This window comes from Lacerta agilis, chromosome 9 (genome assembly GCF_009819535.1).
Source record: "Lacerta agilis isolate rLacAgi1 chromosome 9, rLacAgi1.pri, whole genome shotgun sequence".
Taxonomy (NCBI): Eukaryota; Metazoa; Chordata; class Lepidosauria; order Squamata; family Lacertidae; genus Lacerta; species Lacerta agilis.
The window spans coordinates 18,166,901-18,181,585 of NC_046320.1; the positions used below are offsets into that span (position 1 = coordinate 18,166,901).

The following is a 14,685-nucleotide window of genomic DNA, read 5'->3' on the forward strand; positions in this document are numbered from 1 at the left end:
TGGCTGGATCAAATATTCCTTTGCATGTCTTCTCTAGCATTTCAAGGAATGTTGTACTTGACTGCCTTTCATGGATCACATCCCACATAAACCAGGTAAGGGTTGCCAATGGGTCTCAAACCCTGAGTGAGTTAGTGACTTCCCCTGCACGTGAGGAAAGTCTCTGGCAGATTGAGTGAATGAGACCAACAGTGGATCCAACAGTCAAGAAGGCGGTTTTTGCATGTGCTGTAGAGAGAATTGAGGGGCAGATGGGGATCGTCAACCTGAGAAGAGAGCCCATCTAGGAGAAGGAAAACTGATTCTAAACCTGCTGCCTTGGGGCATATCTTTGAGAGAAGAAAGGGGTATGGAATAAGCCCTACACAAATCCGGAGAGGGGTCCCTACGGAAACCTTTTACACCTCCAGGCAACTCCCCCAGTCAGGCTGGCGCCAAATGTCTTGCTCTGCTTTCCTTTGGACCACATCAGCAAGGCCGAGAGGTAAGTATTGTCATCTGGGCACCCCGGGACCTTCATACATACACACTGCCCAGGCTTGTGCCCCAGAGAGGTCACTTCGGTGCTGCTAACACAGCAAAAACAACGCGGGAGGCAGCGGTTAAGAGTCGCCGGTTTCTGCAGCCACAGCAGGCGCTCTGATTCTCCAGTGGTTTGGCCTCACCCTTGGAGGTGCCCTCCACTGACTCTCAAGACAGACAGAGGCCAACAACTTAATATGTCCATAATAACAATTCTATCCGTTTTAATTCCAATACAAAATAAACCGTGTCCACAGTTATTTTGAAAGGTTCTAGCCATCTGATTTCTTTCCTCCAATACAGTCATACCCCGGGGTGTGCGCAACCCGTGTGCGACCCCCGGATGCACAGAACGCTTATGCGCACTTCACGCATGTGCAGAAGCACTCAAATCGCGCTACTTCCGGGTTTTTTCTTTGGGGGGGGGGTGTTCGTGTTGCGCACACTTGTGTTAAGTAGCGCGATCCGGAACGGATCGTGTGCGTAACATGGGGTACCACTGTAGATGATTGCAACGGGTAATTTCCTTTATTACCGTCATGTCCCAAGTCTCTGATCACTGGAGCCAGAGCACTTCCCCAAGTTTGGACAATCATAACTTGAGCATCTATTAACACATGGGATACCAAAACAATTTGCATGCTTTCTGATCAGCTGCAGTACAGGAAATGTTAACATCAACATCTCTTTCCATTGATTGGCACCGCCATGTTTTGTTTTGTTTGGTTTGGTTTGATCACCAATGAGCCTAACGGTTGGATAAAAGTGTGGCCATCCAAGACATTCATCTTAGCTGGAGCCTTTCCCAGGTGTAAATGGGTATCCGCGGAAGTAGCTACCTCTCATTTAAATACTTGAAATGTATCTGCTTTACAATTTACTTTTGATTATAGCTTTGAAGGATCTCATGCTTGTTTCATCAAAAAGAAAATGTACCCATGTTTACCAGAGAAAGTTCTATTTAATTTAGTGGGACTGGATTATTCCCATTTCATTGTGTGCTTCAAGAGGAGCTATGCCCTATCCTAAGAATTAACCCTGGCTTGAAAGAAAATGTTTTTTTTTTCCTTTCAAAAATGACTTTCAACTTTTGACTAAGATTTTGGTTCACGTAGATAATCATATTTTGAACGAGAGAATTAGTGGCAACTCATCCTGGTCTGCTTTCCAAAGGGAAAACTAAGCAGACAGTCTTGTTAATTTAGCATATAGACTTGGAATAAAGTACAACATCCATCATCTCATCAAAATTCAATTAAAGCTCAGTCCAGCATCCAAGCAAAAGGAGCCAATTTTCTTCTGGAAGCAGAGCTCTCCAAACATCACTAAAAACCTTTAATGGTTCTTGCATTCTGGGAGTGATTTAAAAAAAAAAAAAGAACAACCACTTTGGGACTTCAAATTAAGCTTCACATTTAAAAGCTAGAACACATGTCGTCTTAAAGCAGAGGCCTTTGTCATTAATTTAATGCACGCTGTCAACACACTTTGTCCAACACCAATGAGATGCAGCTAGGCCATTCTAGTTCAGCTTTAAAATAACCTCATTTCTAACCGGTGGGTAGTGGGATTTTGGGATTTAGGGCTGGTGAAATTGTAAATAATAATAATAATAATAATAATAATAATAATAATAATAATAATAATGATGATGATGATGATGATATATTATTATTTATACCCCGCCCATCTGGCTGGGTTTTCCCAGAAACTCTGGGCGGCTCCCAGCAGAATATTAAAAACACGATAAAACATCAAATATCAAAAGCTTCCCTAAACAGGGCTGCCTTCAGATGTCTTCTAAGAGTTTGATACTGGTAGTTGTTTTTCTCTTTGACATCTGGTGGGAGGGCGTTCCAAAGGGCGGGTGCCACTACCGAGAAGGCCCTCTGCCTGGTTCCCTGTATCTTGGCTTCTCGCAGTGAGGGAACCGCCAGAAGGCCTCGGCACTGGACCTCAGTGTCTGGGCAGAATGATGGGGGTGGAGACGCTCCTTCAGGTATACGGGAATGAATCATAATAAAGGCATGGACAAAGGCTTTGCTTAACACAGGCAGAGTAATCCAAACCCCCAATTCAGTGGTGTCCCATTATTTTCATCTTCTCTTCTTAGCCCTTATGTATTGCTTCTGCAAAGCTGTCATAATATATGGTAGACATTTTGGGGTATGGCTGCCACTCAAGCCCTTTCTGGTGTAATTTCATGTAACGACTTTTGGAAGGGAAGGCTAATACCTTTCTTGGACATTCTCACACCGATGCCCCTCTCTGATATTCCAGACTTCCAACCATCAAGTCCTATAGATTTAATTCAAACTTGGGTATGTTTGAAGAGACATGGGGCAGCACTTGTGTCTCTGGACTATTGATATATCAACGAGAAGTTTTCAGGTAACAATCTACAGTGCACTTTCCATCCAATGGGAATTTAGCTCTGAACATCACACACCTCAAGACGGAAAACAGATTTCTGGATCTTCAATACCTGTTCTACGGCTTCTGGCAAAAAGTATAGCACCAGGCACCAAACAAAATATATTTGCTTCCTGTAAAGTTTTATGGTGTTTGGCTATACAAAAAATAAAATTAAAAGTCAAACAGCACCGGTTTTAATCAATGTTTATTTATAAACATAACATTTACTATAAAAGCTGTTGCATTTAGACAAGAATTCTCTTGCTTTCCAGAGGCATTTTAGAATAAATATCATCAATGGAGATTAGTGTAACTGGTATTCAACATTAACCCAAGTAGGACTTTCATCCTTTGGTGATCTTGCATATAAAGTAGCCCTCTTCGGCTCACCAACTTCTATACCACTTATAGATAACTACAGAGAATACGAAATTAATTCTACATAACAAGAATAAGGGCCACTATGAAGTTTTGAAAATGAAATATATGTATAAAAAATAATTATGACATGGTTATGCCTGCTCTCTAAAGAAATTAAAAGCTAAATACACTTTTTGGGTTGTTTTTTTTTTAATCCATTACGTTTATTATATTGGCGCGTCAACAGTAAATTATCTTTTGAAACACATGATTTACCATTTCAAACCAACGTAGCAGTAGATAAAGTGTCCCCTCCCCCCCCCCCCGGCCATTCCCTACCCTTACCCATTCCCAAGTTATTTGTGAAACAAATATTAACACGTTTATAACCAGAGCTGGAAATAATGAGGGGGCTGAAGTGTGCATACTCATTTTAAATGAAATATAAAGAGGAAGAGTTGACAGTTTAAAAAGCATCTTTATGCTGGTGACTAATCCATCTTAATGGAAGCGGAACATGTGAGTGGTTCAGGTTTTGATACAGTTAGCTGCTGCCATCTTCTCGTTTACAAGGGGAAAGATGGTCAGCTACATTCATCAATGGATGTGCCACAAAATCCTGTTTGCGTATAAAAACGTTGCACTTGAAAAACTCTGCTAGCATGTAAATTCTGGCTGCAGTTATTCTCTTACTGAAGATTGGCAGGACTTGAAGGTTATTAAAGGCAGGATCAGATCTGCACAATCCTCATGATTTTGCATGATTTTTTAATTTTTATTTTAAAGCAACCTTTGCACACATCTTCACAAGCCATTGGGATTTGCTGCTATGCAAGACCCACTGAAAGCAACAGGAGCTGCACAAAAACACACAATCTTCTGCTCTTGGGGCAAGTTCTATTAATTTCAACGGGAGTCTTATCACAGCTCGCCACTGGCTTATACTCAACAAGCACAGAGCTGTGCCCTTAAGCACCACTGGTTCCCAAGAGTCTTGAAGATACCCAACTGTGCGCTGGGTTCTGGCCCATATCCGCAGTCCTTCACATGCACCAAATACCTACGCCAGACTGGTCTCTCGACACCTTTTAAGAGGGCACTAACATAAACACAAATCTCCTGGTCAGGTGTGCAACTGCTCTGCACCAGGAAGTAGACTGCTGTAATGCATCAGCCTGGAGACTTAATGACAACCCAGTTCCAATTTGCAGGGAACACACTTGCTGCCAAAAGCAAGAATGCCACAACTGCATGAACTTCAGAACACTGGTGTCGGATCCTTACGCCTGCCTTTGTTTGAAGCAGGGACAGCTAAGTCCCAGTTCAAGGGTCTGAACTGGTCTCTCTCTTCCTCCAGAACGCCACTGATTTTTGTGGCAGCAGCAAAAAAAGGGGGGCAGGGGGTTAATGTAGATCAAATGCTGTGGGGGGTATAGCTCAGTGCCCTGGTGGGGATGCATATCATCCCTCCCTGGTCAATGGACTGATCACTTGAATGCAGAGGTGGCGGCAAATCCCTGTCCTCAACTAATCTGCATGGATTAGCTGAGAAAGGGCGTTTGTGCAATCTGCAGAGGAGTGTGAGGTGGCCATGTGGCCCCCAGAGGCTTGGGGGTGGCCCTCAGGCTCAGCAGCCCCTGCTGTTTCACAAGGTAACAGAAACAACACGATAGGTTGTGCCATTGACAAGTCGATCTGTGGAAACGAGCACTTGGGCTTGCAAACTGCAGTGCTCAGATCAGGGCCTGCCTTCCAGCTAAATCTCAAGGACTGTCTGTTTACAAGCAGAGGCCATTTTCTGAACAGGAGGCACCAGATTCCAACCCTTGATGCAATTTCCCAAACTTCTGAGAGCTGACACAGCCATGTTTGAATTAAAAATGGAGGCTCACATCACTGCTGCACCCAAAGCGGTTTCCTTTTGTAGTATGTGAGAGGAAGAATTACTATCCAGGAGGAGCCAATTTCTTGTGTTTCTGCATAAGCCGCTGAACAGAAGGAGCAGAAACTCATGCAGAGATGCAATGGGAAATCTCCTTGGAGGACGCCCAATTCCACTGCATCTCTGTATTTAATATGACACAATGGAGACAGACACACACTGCAGAAAGATCTGCCTCCAGCTTCATCGGAAGGATGGGAGGGTGGAGCAATCCATCATGCAGAGACACACCGGGCAGCCTCTCCCGTACTTTGGAATTGCATGAGCTTTTAGCTATGCAGTCCAATTCATGTCACAAAGCATACAAGTAATGCTCTCACAGTCCACAGTTTGGGAATGACTGCTTTGCACTGTAATCCTATACTTGTTTTTTTTTTTTTCCTTCCCCTAATGGCGCTTTTTCCAAGGTAAGTGTTTGTAAAAACTGCAGTCTTACTGTCAAGCAGGGGAATAATTAAGTTTTTTGGTGGGGGAGAAAGGTACTTACACAAATCTGTGGCTTCAGTTTTTATACTGTGCATTTCTTGTTATACAAAGAGGTATTATGACCACAGCACAATCCATTCAAACAGCAAAGTTATCTATATGTATCCCCAAACAAATAACTTCAATGACTACTCACAATGTGGGAGACAGTCCCACAAGGTTTGTTGCTTGTAGAACAACTTTGTTGTTGATTTCTGTCCTTAGGAATTTTCTTAAAAAACAACACCACAATTATTACATCCATCTGTCACTGGTGAATGTGCAACAGCTTTGTATTTTCTAAGGCACAATTTTAATGAAATGTGTTACTTCCTATCAGATAAATCGTATGTTGTAAGATAGACACAATTTGTATACAAATGCTTTAGAGTGACAAAAGGAGACATCATTGCATGTTTGCACAACTGCACATCAAGACCCACCTAGACACATAAATAAATAGTGACTTTGTGTCACCCTTAGAAAATATTTATTGCTTACCTAAGAAACGTCCACTATTTCTTTCTGCTAGCTCATCAAGAGATAACCGATGTGCAAATACAGTCACATACAACAAGGAATCTCAATTAATTTTGTTTGTTGCTTTCAAATTCTTAAGGCAGCATAAATATATTTTTCCTTTTTGAAGACCATAACTACATGGTTTCCAATCTCTTGCACCTTTACTCAGCCCTGCAGAAGATACCAAAGAATACTGCTCACAAACCACTTTTTTTTTTTTTTTTACAACCGTGGCATATCAGCTAAATCTAGTGTGCTGCCTCTGATCACCATCCCAGTTCTTTAGGAGTCAGGAAAATGTTAAATCAGAAACACACACGGTGCAACTGGCTTGACCGGGTTTAAATCCAGATTCAAATATAACACCCTCTCTCTCTCTTTTATTTCTTGCACATTTGAAAACGTCCATCGTTATTGGTCAAGAGGGCTGGTTCTTTAGCTATCTTAAAAGCATGGTTGCTGCTTCTCCTTCCTCGTGGCCGATTCTCATGCTGCTCCAGAACGTAACGTTATGTACACACCAAGGAGGCTGCATGTGGGGAACGATGGGGCCGCTTCCCATTCCTACACTGGGAATGCACCAGTGTCAAACTAAGCACATCAGACACCCACACTCATAGCACTCCTCCCACATTATGCATGTTACCAGAGTGGTGTGGGAATCATTCCGGGATAATGATGAAGACCATGCTGCTAAGGTAGCACACAAACAGCCTTGGAAACATGCACATCAATGCACTACGAGTTCAAGCTGTCTTCCTAGGCCATTGACTCTTAAGCCTTTGTAGCCCCATTTCCCTTCGGAGTATACGGCTGCAGGCATAAGAGCCAACACATGGGGACTAATCCCAGCACTTTATCCCTCCTTGAATAAAAGTGTATGGCCTTGCCCTAAATTTGTGTGCGTGTAAACATACCCAAATCCTAAGCATATTTATTTGGAAGTGCATCTCACCGGCTTCAGCTTGGGAGCTTAGGATCTCAGCTGAAATCATATGGTTATTCCCATGTATTCATACAGGGCCCAGGTTCCCCCTTTAAATTAAATATATGCAGAAACTTTGGGGTACAGAAGTTTAACCAACTCTGCAGCAACTTTAGTGGAAACAGGGATATACAAATGAGTAGCCCCGAAGTTGTACCCATCACTGAATACTCCAGCATCAAACATGCCCACTCTCTGCAAAATGAAAGAAGAAGAAGAGTTTGGATTTGATATCCCGCTTTTCACTACCCGAAGGAGTCTCAAAGCGGCTAACATTCTCCTTTCCCTTCCTCCCCAACAACAAACACTCTGTGAGGTGAGTGGGGCTGAGAGACTTCAAAGAAGCGTGACTAGCCCAAGGTCCCCCAGCAGCTGCATGTGGAGGAGCAGAGACACGAACCCGGTTCCCCAGATTACGAGTCTGCTGCTCTTAACCACTACACCACACTGTCCTGTTTACTTCAGGCTGTGTGTCTCCATCCCTGCCGCCCACAAACGTCTTTCCCTGCAACCGAAAATCAGCTGCCTTGGCTTGCAATGTTGCTCCACTGACCTTTCAGAAAGCATTTGCAGTGGCCGTTCTACGATATTTATATCAAGATGGACTTCTTATTGATTATTCTAGGGTACCCCAAGTCCCGCATCCTCAGGAGCCATTTTATTTTCCATACAGCAAGTGGTTGCAGTTGCTAGGTGCTTATGGGCCAGACTCCATAAAAGGTTACACACACAGCCCTGAAAGCAGCTACACTTTCACTTTCACAATTATGGTGCACACGTGCTGAGGCATAGACGGACCATTACATACCAGCACCAAGGGAGAGAAATAACGTCACATCTTCATGGAGCTGCATCGAGGTTGGGCTAAATGATTATTTAGGCACCAACTCCCCCCCCCCCCCCCGCATCTAAGTCAAACCCTGGGCACATCTCGATTAAAATTGGGTACAGCTACCAGTGGCTGGTAAATTGCTTCAGAAAGTAGATTCATCTCATGGGCTGCCAGTCGACCATCCCTGTTAGGTATTTCTACCACCTCGAATGCATGTATTATTTAAGCTTAGAGAAAACACTTCATTCGGTAAAATGGTTTGTTATTACAAGAAACATCATTTTATGCACACAACAGATTGCATGACTGTCACTCCAATCCTAGGCATGTCTACTCAGAAGTAAACCCCACTGAGTTCAGTGGGTCCTATTTCCAGGTCCATGGGTGTAGGATTGAACATGCAATAACTTGCTCACTCAATTCCTGACTTCCACTGAAAGTAATACAGTAAAATGTTTCAGAATTACAGGATGTTTGGATCAAACTAGTGTCTTTGTATATATATATATATATAAAAATGTTATCACTTCAGAAACAAAACAGGAAAAAAACTGCTTTCTGTCATGCTGTTTAAATGTTCTTCTTCTTCAAATGCAACTAATTAGATTTATACATTGGCATATTATAGAACATCTACAAAAGTAGTGTAAACTTAACATTCTCAGTTCCTAGTCGTATTAGAAACAAGACAGGTTTATTGCATCTTTATTTCCTTGTTACTTTCGTAAGAGCAGACTCGGAAACCAAATGTAACTGATAATATGGAACACGCACGCTCTTGCGAGAGGGGAAAAGGAGCTGAAAGTCCAGAAGTGAACTTCATACATGTAATGTAAGTGAATTAAGAAGGGGGTGGGGTGGGGGGTGGAATATGTATTGCATTGGAAAGTAGCCGATGTAGCCTTTTGTGCTAGCCTTGCAAAGATGAGATGAGAGCTATCAAGTCCATGGATATAAGCTCTTACAAGTGATTGTCCCGAAGCAGCCCCAGGAACAGAACAACAGTGACAATCCTTCTTGGAGAACACATTTGCACACAAGACTGAAATCCATGTCACAAAGTCGTGGGCTGACCAGCGGCTATAATTAAGACAAAAAACAGGTAGAAAAAGTGAAAGCGCTTATGCCATTCTTCACGTCAGGAAGCAACAAAACAACTGCAATGTATTTTTTTTGTGTACAAGCATCCTAAGACCTCCTTCCTTCTGTATTTCCAATCTTAAACAGCCGAAGAGAGGGTGCGGTGCACCACCAAGGCTTATATGGCTGTGTACATTTAAAGGAGATGCTGGAACTGAGGCTCTGAGGTGGATAAACTACAGTTCCCAGGATTCTGTGGGAGAAGCGATGTGCTTTCTATGCAGTTACTCAACCAGGGTTGAGAGATCAGGAGCGATCCACACCCCTCTCCCACTTCTCCTTTCTTGTGCATAGCTCCCCACTAAGTGAGCACACCAGCATTTCCTTAGCATTGCAAAAATCTCAGCGGTAGTCAGCAACTGGAAACGGGAACGTGGTTTTCCATCAAATCACCATCTAATTTCTGTCCACCCTTTCGCAGAACAGGCTATAGCAGTTAGATTCAAAGTCAAAGGAGAATGTGGGGCTGAAATAATTAAAGCCACACATCTAAATGATAATTCATCTATTGTTCACTTCATATTTACGACAGTTCCTGCCAAAAACGTGCAACTCCCTTGTGCAAATGGACTGTGAAACTATTACAACAGTGCCCTCTACCTTTCAGGATGTGGAAGTGACTTACTTCTGAGTTAGTGTGCACAAGAGGGCTGCGTAAAGTGTCTCAGGGCACTTTTGTTTGTTTGCACACATCTTTCAGGCAACTGATGCGCCACAAATGATTTATCTCAAACGGTATACGTTGGCAAGTGAGGTAGTAAATGCTTTTTGTGGGGTGGCATAGGCCCTGGGCATATTTGCAAAGCTAATGTAGTATGCTGTGTTGAAAAAAAACAACCCCACACACAGTAAATATCACGTTGAGACCAGTCCCCGGTACTCACTTCTGGATCTGATGTAACAATCATTGCAGTTGAGAAGACCACTTCTAATCCGGACATCTGTTCCGCTTGCTGCATCTCCAAGTTGTCCCTTGCAGATTCCACACTATTTATTGACAAAGAGTGGATATAATTAAAGTTAAATAATACAGTTACAGGTGGGTAGCCGTGCTGGTCTGCCATAGTCGAGACAAAATAGAAAATTCTTTCCAGTAGGACCTTAGAGACCAACTGAGTTTGTTCTTGGTATGAGCTTTCGTGTGCATGCACACTGGTATCTGAAGAAGTGTGCATGCACACGAAAGCTCATACCAAGAACAAACTCAGTTGGTCTCTAAGGTGCTACTGGAAAGAATGTTCTATTTTGTATTAAATAATACATTCATTGGGATATCTAGGGATATGCTATAGGCCACCCAGAGTGGCTGGGGAAACCCAGCCAGATGGGCAGGGAATAATAATAATAATAATAATAATAATAATAATAATAATAATACCCAAACTATGTTGCTTTTATACCAGGTTAATTGTCGTGGTGCCCATCCACCAAGAATCCTGGGATCTGTACTTTGGTGAGGGTTTTCACTCTGACATATCCCTTCCCTTACTCCCTATCTGTTCCCAGAATTCCCTAGAAATTAAATGATAGCTTAAGTCGGTGGTGTGGATATGCCATCTGGGTGTACATCTTTATTTGGGTTAAAAAGAGAAAAATTCTTTCCATAGTTCCTCACCACATCGTCACATTGTCTCCAAATGTCAGGGGCTGGACTGAAGAGGTGGAGACTGCCCCGCCCCCCTTCTCCTGAGCATTCCCGAGAACAGGAGGACAGTATAGATTTAGAACAGTGGTTTGCAGAAGGGCACAGTTCAGAGGCTGCAGAGGGGAGAAGCTGGGAAATATTGGGAAAGGAGCAGCAGCAGGAGGAAGAAGAAGAAGAAGCACCAGGGGAAAGACAGCTGACAGGCTCAGTGTCTTTGGAAAGCATTCCTGACCACCCCCTCTCCCAGGAACAGGCATGCATTGAGGGTATTAGAACAGAGAGCCCAGAGGCAGAAAGCTCAGATTAGCCGACACAGGGGTGATGTAGAATAGGAGAGACGGAGGGGGTGGGACTTGGAGCAACGCCATTATCTTAGGGAGACTGCCTTCTTTCATTGCTCTCTGTGAATTATTGAATAAATTGCTTGGTAAGAACTTTTATTGTTTATCTGCTTCTTGGCTGCCACCGTGGGAGGGATCAGATTCCCTGAACCCTGACATCAAAGCAGGAGGATTTCTAGTGGCTGCATTGTGTGTAGTAGCTTGCCACATAGATGGCTCGGGATGGCACAGCATCCTGAGCATCCAGCACCAGAAAGAAACAGAAGGTATAAGCGCCTGCAAGGCAAGTTGCACTAAACCTCCCAACTGCGCTGAAGGGAGTTGCCATGCAAAATACAATAGGCAGGACATCCTTTAGGAAGAATACATTACTGAGGAATCCTACCCTGAAGCACTGAATATGGAAATAAAGACCGAGTGTCTCGATAATCATGGCAGCGCCTTTCCCAAGAGGCTGTCCACAGCTAGAGCAGAGTTTCTTTCCACTGACAGACCTAAAAGAAATAAACAAATGACAAAACCAGATTTAAACATTTCCTCCCATGCTGTGCACCCCATGAAAATCCTCTCACAAAGCTGATGTTTGGCACAGGAGGAAACCTGCCGCTGCCGTGAAAAGGCTGGTTTGTCCTCCAGCTAGCCAAAGCGTTGAGGACCTAGCGAGTGCTCAAACCATTCATGGCCAAGCAGGGCATTCAGCCGCTGAGGGTCTCTCACACCCCAAAGGTAGGGCTCCTCTCCTACATTTTGAGAAACACTGTACTAAGGTGACATTATGGACAGTGGCTGCCTGTGGTTGGCAAGGGTAGCACATCTCCTGGAAAAGAGAGACATCTTCACCAGAGTAGCCCAATGGACAATGAACATACTGCACCACAGTGCATTTCGGTTCTCTGTCAACTGGATGGCACAAGAAGGAACTGTTTCTGGCTGAGACACCCACAGGACTACAATCATCATAGCTACAGCATGAGTTATTCCTCTAAAGCAAGCACCATGTGGATGTGCTCCATATTTGTGGTGGTTTGATAGGATCCTGTGCCACTGAAATTCTACTCAGTATTGATCCAGAGTTGATTCCGATGTATAGTTTGCAGAGTAACAACTTAAACTCATTGCAGGATTCCCCCCCAAAATAGACGATAGGCAATTGTATTTCATCCAGCAGAGCTTTACTGCTACTGAAGGCAAATGAGCATAATGGTCACAAATCCAATACATTCAGGATTGGCACTGTCCATAAGAGATCCAGTTGCAGCAGACTTAACTTAAACTTACAATAACTTATAATAAGTCTAAACCTTAACACTAAGCATGCTATGTACAGAACACCACACCAGAAGGAAAAGAGATAGAAAGAGAAAGGGTGAAACTCAGGCTCCTTCTGGCCTTTTATAGTCAGCATGACCATGACAGAAAGAGATAAGGGAACGAGTTTAAGCCAGCTGCACTCAGCTTCTCTGAAGGAATAACCCAAACACCATGAACCTTCTGCTTGTTTCTTTCACACAGAGAAGCTTCCAGAACCCTCTTGAATTAGGTAGAATAGGAAAGATCTCTACACATCAGATCAATACTTTCTGCATCCTGCCACTAAGACAACTATCTCCTTTATGTTTTGCCTCCACTCCACATGGCATTCGAACAACCTCCCTTTATCTGTAGAAGCAGCTCCTAGATATTTTCCAGGGTGATAAAATACTTTTGGGAACGTCTTAATCTATGCCACCACTCGTACGCCTCAAAACTGCGCTCACCAGTTAGGAAGTTTTAGCTGAAATGACAACTTTGTAAAGCAGCTCATTAGCTTGTGAAAATCCTTATTGACCTTTTGTACCTGTTGGGTGACTGGCTTTGAGTTGTAGGAGAACAGGGTGACGATGATGATCGCCTGGCTCCAGAGCTCTCTCGGCAGCCTGCCCTGAAACAGAAACAAAACAGGAGGCAACTCTGGTGAAGCTTTGGAAGTGCAAGTCCAGCTCCACAACAGAGAGTCAGGAGGGATCCTAAGGGGGCAGGAAATGGCACTGAGCCTCAGGCACTGAGCAGCCTCTAGGAAGCCATTCTGCTGCCTCAGGCAGGGCTGGTGCATTGACAAGAGTGAGGATTCATGCCGCAGGCCTGAGCGGGCTGGTGCAGGCTTTGGAGGTTGAATAAGAACCACTCTCCCGGTATCTTGTGGCGAACTCTTCTTGCACATGGTTTCTTCAAATGGAAACAGGGGAGTTGCAACTCTGAATGGCTCATCTCCACTTTCAGGCTGAGGGAGGCGGCGTTTGCCCACAGACAGTTTTCCAGGTCACGTGGCCAGGCATGACTAAACTGCTTCTGGTGCAATGGGACACCGTGACGGAAACCAGAGCGCACGGAAATGCCATATACCTTCCCGCTGCAGCGGTACCTATTTATCTACCGGCACTGGTGTGCTTTGAAACTGCTAGGTTGGCAGGAGCTGGGGCAGAGCAACGGGAGCTCACCCCATCATGGGGATTCGAACCGCCGACCTTCTGATCGGCAAGCCCAAGAGGCTCCAGCCATGTCATGCTCCTCTCCCCACTGGTCCACGCTCTGAAGTTGTACAATCCAGGAACATTTTACCACATGGCCCATCCTTTCTACGGTCTACCCCTAGATGTCACACTCCCTTCCCAGGGTTGCTTACTTGTTGTTCTCACTTAGGGAAGGGTCAAACACAAAACTTAAGGCAACCTCTCGCTCTTCCCCGGGGTCTCTGTCTCAGTGCAATCTGTGGTATCATAGCTGATTGTATGCTCTCATCAGTGGAGGCGGGGGGGGGCAGTATGCCCCGGATTCCATGTCTGCGGGTTCCATGTCTGGCTCACGGCGGCATGAGCAGCCATCGCGCCACCGTAGCCACATGTGGAGGGTCCTCTGTTCGCAGCTGCAGCCACGAGCAGAGGATCCTGGCGCTGGCGGCAAACCACTAAGTACAGTGCATGTGTGGCATCGCACGCATGCGCTGTACGTAGCGCCGCCAAACATGTGCTGTATAGCGGTTTGCCATCGGCGCCACTCCAGCGCCATATGGACATTGCCGTGATCCTCTGCTTGCGGCTGCAGCCATGAACAGAGGACCCTCCGTTCGCGGCTGTAGCGGTGACAGAGGGATCCCGGCACCGTCCGTATGGCGCTGGAGCGGTGCCGGTGGCAAACCTCTATACAGCACATGTGCGGCGTCACTACATACAGTGCATACGTAGCGACGCTGCACATAAACTCTATGTAGCGACGCCTGCCCCGGGTGTCATGGCGCCTTCCTTCGCCCCTGGCTCTCATACTATGCCAATTAAGTCAAGGAAACCTCTGTTACCTACCTCCTATTATTATTATTATTATTATTATTATTATTATTATTATTATTATTATTATTATTATATTTATTGGCATTTTCATTTTCAAAAAAACACAGTGTGATTTTACATATCTTTACATTACCTATATTCTGACTCTCTCGAGTCAACGACTTCCCCCATCCCTCCCAGCCCAACTGACTTT

General features: G+C 44.5%; 1 long non-coding RNA gene across 2 annotated transcripts; it reads right to left on the reverse strand.

Moving 5' to 3' along the window:
* Nucleotides 1-8,732: 8,732 nt before the first annotated feature.
* LOC117052677 lies at nt 8,733-13,111 on the reverse strand. Of its 2 annotated transcripts, none has more exons than XR_004427303.1 (4): nt 13,007-13,111; nt 11,555-11,663; nt 10,068-10,170; nt 8,733-9,123 (listed from the first exon to the last, which is right to left on the reverse strand). It is a non-coding gene; the product is annotated as an uncharacterized LOC117052677 (long non-coding RNA). The 2 variants fall into 2 exon arrangements; XR_004427304.1 differs by having other exon boundaries at nt 12,998-13,110.
* Between the last annotated feature and the right edge of the window lie 1,574 nt (nt 13,112-14,685).